The sequence below is a fragment of the Arvicola amphibius genome, chromosome 2 (assembly GCF_903992535.2).
Source record: "Arvicola amphibius chromosome 2, mArvAmp1.2, whole genome shotgun sequence".
Taxonomy (NCBI): Eukaryota; Metazoa; Chordata; class Mammalia; order Rodentia; family Cricetidae; genus Arvicola; species Arvicola amphibius.
The window spans coordinates 101,426,231-101,433,782 of record NC_052048.2 but is presented as its reverse complement, the minus strand read 5'-3'; positions in this window follow the sequence as shown (position 1 = coordinate 101,433,782).

Genomic DNA, 7,552 nt, shown 5'->3' with positions numbered 1-7,552 from the left:
CAACCCCTGTTGAAAGTGCCATTGAGAGATGTGTCTATTCATTGGGTCACCAAGGAAATATGCCTTTAGACTGCTATAGTACAACAAGTGCACACATGAACACACATGTGCACACTCACATGCACACACACAGACAGAGATTGGGGGAGATAAAACTTCAAGAAACTAGAGTCATTCTTATCTTCTACATTATTTTAAAACCCCACATACCAGAGGGATCCTTTCAGGTGGCTCCTCTCTGGGACGAACTGTTGTGTTTAGATTAGTAAATCTTTCTTATTGTTGTGACAAAATACGAGGCCCATCATGGTGCAGAAAAGGAAAAAAAATCAAAGGAAGACATTTTCCACACATCGTACCCATAAAATGCAGAATGCTAACCAGCATGCTGGCTCAGCAGGGATGGCCACTGTGTGGTTGCAAGCCTGACGACCCTAGTTCAGTCTCAGGATCCCACAGCGGAAGGAAGGAGGAAACCAAAGCTGAAAGCCACCCTCCCACCTCTGCAGGCACATGGTAGGCGCTCACCTCTGTAAACACGCATGCCTGCATACACAGTAATTAGTTAACTTGAAGTGAAAAAGGTTCAACAAGCCAATAAATCATGAAAGCGATACTGGCAAACATTTTTGAAGAGACACACCACCAAAGATATTACCCAACTGTCAAACGGGCATTGCAAAATGTGTTTAACAGCAGCAGGCATCTGGAAGCAGGAAACTAATACACAACCAAAAGAAACAAGGTTTAACAACGAAACAACCAACATAGCAGGCAGGATGTGGAACGGCCAGGACACTTCATCGACCCTAAGGCCAAACACAATGAGAATTTTATGTGCAGTGAGATGGACATACGTGACCCTTATCAGCTTAGGAGTCCATTAAGCTGTCTCCCATATCCACCACGGATCCATGCCTCTTCAGATAAACGGTATGGAAGAACATCTTTAGGGTAACAGCAAGATACCCCAAAATACCTATTCTTGGTTATAATAGAATGATTAGTGAATTGCACTGCGCAGGCAGTGGAGCCTTTATAGTTAAGGGGTGAGCAAACTGAAAAAAGATGGGGTAAATACAAAAAAACAAAGCACAGAGTGGAAGGAACTATATAGAAAGACGATGAACTATGAGTGAATCCATAAAATTAGATTTAGCTGGAGCATGACTTGAAGAAGCAAGCCACGCTTATCTCTGAGGGTTTTTTTTTTTTGTGGTGGTGGTGGTGGTGGGGCTTTTGTTGTATTTGTTTTTAAGACAACATCTTATTATACAGCTCTGGACCAGGCTGGCCTCAAACTTACAGAGAGCCACCTGCGTCTATCTCCTGAGTGCTAGGATTAAATGTGTGCACCGCCATGCCTGGACCACAGGTGCCTTTTGAGTAGAGGTAAGTGTTGTGCCTGAGAGAAGGTACACAAAGACCTTGAAGTATGGCAAAAGTTCTCACTCTTAATAGGAATGGCCCTTTCAGATGTGCCCATTCTGTGCACAATTATTGTGTTCCTACCAGTCACACCTTCCCAGTGCTTCGACAAAAGCAGCTTAAACAAGGAAAAGTTTATTCCAGCTCACGGTGGGAGAGGACACGGCCCATCCTAGCTGATGGAGGACTCTCATTGGTTAATAAAGAAACTGCCTTGGCTTTTTGATAGGGCAGAATTTAGGTGGGTGGAGTAGACAGAACAGGAAGAAGGAAGTGAGGCAGATGGCTCAGTAAGATGCCATGCCTCTCCTCTGAGACAGTCGCCATGAAGCCAGCCACTAGGTCAGACATGCTGAATCTTTCCCGGTAAGACACCACTTTGTGGTGCTACACAGATAATTAGAAATGGGTTAATCAAGATGTGAGAATTAGACAATAAGAGGCTGGAACTAATGGGCCAGGCAGTGTTTAAATGAATACAGTTTGTGTGTTGTTATTTTGGGGCATAAGCTAGTCAGGCAGCCGACAGCCGGGCGGCGGGAAGCGGCCCGCAGCTCATCACTGCACCTAGCACAGACGACATAGCAGTTCATCAGTCCCACCATGCATGTCCACAGTTGGGAAACAGAGATACACACATACTTGTGTTTCTTGTTTTTTCTCCTTTAAAAACAAAACTTGTTTTGTCTGAGACCCAGTCCACAGGTAGTGCTCCCCAAATTCAGAATGGATCTCCTCCCTTCAAGTCACCATCTCTTAAATGCTCTCACGGACACAGTCAGGGGTGTGTCTCCCAGGTGACTCCAAGTCAGGCCCCACTGACCCCAAGAGGAAGCATCATGATGCTATCTATGCTTTGACCACTGCTGAACTCTCCGTGTGACAATTCAATGACAGATTTCCTAGAGACTATGACGTTTGCAATTTAGTAAACAGACTGCACAGCCCAGCAAAGCAACCCAGCCCTGCTGGAGTGCTGTCCCCACCAGAGTGCATGGAGCATGTTAGGAATGCACGGGTACTCAGGGGTCAGACCCCTGGCTCAGGAACAATGCTGGTGACCTTTGGCTTCTGTCACAATGATTTGAATTGGTTTCAGCATGAGACTCCCAAGGAGAAAAGAGCAAACAAGGCCTCATGAGGTCAGCCATGACCCATACCGACCTTCAGCAGTCTGCAGAAAAGCCCCTCACCCACCTTGGCATTTGTGAGTGAATCTCAGTCCCTGAAGGAGTGGATCTCAGTCCCTGAAGGCTGTGGTCCGAAGGCACAACAACCATGCAGCAGCCTTTGCTAGAATATAGAGGAGGAAAATAGTGACGAGAGTGTGGGGAGAGTCCTAAGGAGATCTATAACCAGCTGCCCTTGTCAGGCCTGGCTTCAGGCACCTGTCTTTGGAGGTCCTTAGCCAGTACTTGTGACTGTCCTATGGCTTAAGACAAACGTTTATATAAAGCAGGAAGTTCAAAAGAGAGTCTAGGCTGTGGAGACCGGGTTATGGGTCACTTGCCACTGAAGCCTGGAGATCCCAGTTCAGGCCCTCACGACCTATACAAAAAAGCGCAGGGTAATGTTTACCTGGAATCCTAGCACTCCTACAAGATGGAAGAAGATGGGGTAATTTCCAGATGTTCAAGAGTGGCTCTCCAAGTGTGCACAGTGGGGAGACAGGAGACCATGTCCTCTGATCCCCACACCCCAGGCATGGGACACATACCCTGAGTTCACAGACAGAGACACATGGGGACAGACACACACACAAACACGCCCAGACACACACACTGGTCTGGAAAGATGTCTAAGACACACCAGGAAATAAAAGGGCAACATGCAAAATGTGTGCATGACAAGATTACATGTGTGTGCAGAACTGATGACACACAGTTCTTCTAGGGGACACCAAGGAAGTAAAGATAAGACCCCAGTGGTCAATCTACTCCAAAACAGAGTTTATGATGCGCTTTGCTCCTCTTTGGAACTTTTAGTCTCGGCTTGTACAACCTTAGGTATCAGAAGTTAATGATCGTTGGCACAGTAAACTTTGCTCGCAACATTTTTTGGGGGGTGGTCTGGCAAAAAAATTCACATATGCCACATATAACATACCCCAAACTATGAATTAGGCTCCACAGGAAGGGCCTAATTCCCTTGTGTTCCTGGTCCCTTAGAGGAACAGGGCTTGCCTCTTCTCCTCAGTGTTCACTCTGACCTACACACACCCAGACACACACACACACACACACACACACACACACACACCACAAACACTTACATTTTATTTTTGTTGTTTTGTTGTGTCTTTAAGCTGCACTCCCCTGATCTCTACGCTCTGCTGGAACAGGAGTTAGGCAAGGCCGGGCCTGCCCTCAGAAGCAACAGATGACCCACAGGTGAGCTCCTGACACCACGGATTGTCTCTTCCTCACTTGTATTAGTGACTGCTCCCTTGTGATGGTAAAGTTCCTGGCCTGAACCAACTTAAAGGGAAAAGAATTCCTGTTGACTCAGGGCATGTTAGGAGATGGTAGGGAAGGCATGGAGGCAGAGGTATGATGGGTTTGGTTGTGTCTATGTCAGGAAGCAGGGACAAATGCATACTGAAGCTTGACTCACTTTCTCCTTTTCCTCCTTTGTTCATCCTGGGCCTCCTGTCCGTGGAAAGGTGCCGTCCTCCTTTAGGAACTGGTTGCTCCTTCTTAAACTTCTCAGAAACACTGAAATCCACACAGCCAGAAATGTTTCCCTTGTGAAATAAATCTATAGAGTGGAAGAAGACAGGTTCATTCGTGTTAGCCTCTAGTGTAGGACAGAATCACGGGGATGCTCAAGAAACACACATAGAAGGACAGAAAGATGAAGAGACGTCTGATACCCGAATGAATGAATGAACGAACCAACGAACGAATGAATGAAGAAACTGGCCTATGCAGAGAAGTCTCGCCAGCAAAGATAAGGCAACACTATTATGGTAGTCAGTTGTGAAGCAGCGTGGCCAGCATGAAACACCCACTGAGATCTTGCTCCCTGAGTGAGGTCGGTGTTCTAAACTGTAGCATGAATCAGCGTGCAAACTACAGCCCAGCGCCAGGCTCATAGGGGAGTGGACATTCCTCACTCTGTTACGCCAAGCACTGCCCTTAGTGCTAAACCTGCACCAAGGCCCTCGATATTATGATGTCATGTGTGAGCAACGCACGACTATCCGTGTTTCCCAGATGAATGGCTGGGGATGTGGTCGAGCCCATGCCTAAAATAGAACACTAATCAGGAATGAACAAACCAACAAAAACCTCAGATAGGAAAAGAATTCACCCTAGATTACATCATTACTAGTGAGCCAGAGGTTAACCACTAAACCATTTTTTTTCTACTAAAAGTGCTTAACAGGGACATAATATGTGTGTGAGCCGGTCTCAGGTGTTTCCCTGTTGTGCCAAACATGACAATGTCTTCGCTTTGGAGGAATTCAAGCGCTTGTGCAAGGTAATGATCTCTCAAACACCATGTTTGTTTTCATTTTCCCGACACAGAAAAAGCAGAGGTTTCGTTTCCCTCCACAACAATGAGTTTCTTCAGTGCAGGTGATGTTCTGTTCCTTCAGGGAAATGGGTGTTTTCCATTGTAGAAGGAGCGAGCGGCAGGGCTGCGTCCCACCACCCGGCCGCTGGCTAGCTTTACACCCGAAATAATTACACGGAAACTGTGTTCTTTTAAACACTGCCTGGCCCATTAGATTCAGCCTCTTATTGGCTAATTCTCACATCTTCCTTTAACCCATATTTAGTAATCTATGTAGCACCACGAGGTGTGGCTTACCAGGAGAGATCTTAACCTGCATCCATCTCGGAGAGGAGAAGCATGGAGACTCACTATGGCAACTGCCTGAAGCGTCTCCCCACTCCTGCTACCCAGCATTCTGTTCTGTCTACTCCGCCTACTTAATTTTCTGTTCTCTTAAAGGGCCAAGGCAGTTTTCTTTATTAATTAACCAATGAAAGTAACATAGACAGATAACTCTCCTCCATCATTCCGTCTGCCCAAAGATCTCAGGACATGTTTGCTGAGAAGAAAGTAAAAGTCCACAGTGCAATACCTCAGCTGCATCACACAGAGCCTGGGCACAGAACCTCAGCTGCATCTCCAGTCCCTGAGCCCAGCACATCAGCTGCATCTCCCAGACCCTGAGCCCAGAACCTCAGCTGCATCTTCCAAACCCTGATCCCAGTACCTCAGCTGCATCTCTAGTCCCTGAGCCCAGCACCTCAGCTGTATCTCCCAGACCCTGAGCCCAGTACCTCAGCTGCATCTCCCAGACCCTGAGCCCAGCACCTCAGCTGCATCTCCAGTCCCTGAGCCCAGCACCTCAGCTGCATCTCCCAGACTCTGAGCCCAGTACCTCAGCTGCATCTCCCAGACTCTGAGCACAGCACCTCAGCTGCATCTCCCAGTCCCTGAGCCCAGCACCTCAGCTGCATCTCCAGTCCCTGAGCCCAGCATCTCAGCTGTATCTCCCAGTCCCTGAGCCCAGCACCTCAGCTGCATCTCCAGTCCCTGAGCCCAGCACCTCAGCTGCATCTCCCAGACTCTGAGCCCAGTACCTCAGCTGCATCACTTAGCTCCTGAGCATAACGTCTTTGACTGCCAAACTTTGGTCCAAACTCTTCCCACTTTTGTCAAGACATATTTCATCAGCGAGGCTGTCTGTAGTTCACACAATAACTGGTCATTAAGCTCTGCTTCTGTATTCAACAGCTTTTCCAGCCCAGAGTTCCAAACCCTTCCACATCCCTCCCACGCTTTGGCTCCAGAGACCCTAAAGCCACATGATCACACCCATCAAAGCCATGGCCCTACCTCCTGGCACTTAGCCATTTGGGTCTTAGTTTTGGTTGCTGTGGTTGTGCTAACAGATCCCAGACAAAATGACTTAAGTGAGAAGGAGATTGTTGACTCACATTTCCAGCTTCCAGTCCATCATGGCCGTGGAAGAGTCAGGAACTTGAAGTAACCCAGTCACACCGCCTCCATAGAGAAGAACAGAGAGCAGTGAATTAACGGACGCAAGTCAGGATTGAGTTTTCTCTCTCCCTTTCATTTTAGTTCAGATTCAGCTCCTGAAATGGGACTGCCCACGTTTAGGGTGCGTCCTCCCATCCCAGTTATTTCTATTGAGAAAACTGCCGACAGACATATCTCTGGGACATCCTAACTGACACAATGCCTCATTGAACATCCTCATGTTGTTATCCGTTGTGTCTATAGCCCAAAACAGCCATTGCCATTCCCATGTGGAGGTTCTCAGGGACGAAAGCATTTCACCCTCTGGTCATCATTTTACCCTGCTCCCAACTTCTTATAACCCCAGTTCTACCGTCCACTCCAGTGAGTTTGAATATTCACGTTACACATCGCAGATGAAGAGCAGCCTCTTGACTGGCACTCCAGGTACACTGTGGCCTCCTCGTGCCCCCCATGGGGACTCCAAGCTGGTTTTCTAATGTTCACCTTAGGCTTGTTTGAATATGGGCTACAATAATGAAATCATCTGGTTTAAACCACTGCTCTGTGGGACCTGGCTCCCTCAGCTGGCCTTGTACTGGCTCATTATCCACAACAAAGGCAGTTGGCCTTCTCTTCTCCCTGGGACCTAGATCTGCCACCAGGAAGTCTGGGTTTATGCCGGTGTCTCTGCTCTCCTCACTGAAAGTGTGATGTCTCCTTAAAATGTTGCCTTTGAATTCACCTGCCCACCTAATCTAAGACTTAGATGTTGGGCAAACCTGACTGTTAGCCATGACATCAAGGCCTCGACAAGTTCACTGTCACATCCACCTCTTCTCCCAGATGCCTCTGGAAGTGGCCTTCAGCTTTGAGCATCTCCAGGGCCTTCACGGTGCCCTTGGACTTCTGTGTCCTGAGCCACTGTGGAGCTCATTTCCCAAACTCAAGGGTGCCCACTTTCAGCAGAAAATAAAACAAAAGCGAGTAAGAACAAAACATTCCAGGGAAGTGTTTATTGATACAATTCCGGAATGAACTATCCTGATATAGTGATATTGATATTGGGAACTAGGACTAGGAAAAGGTAGGATGCTGAAATATTCATATTCTATTGTTTTCTATA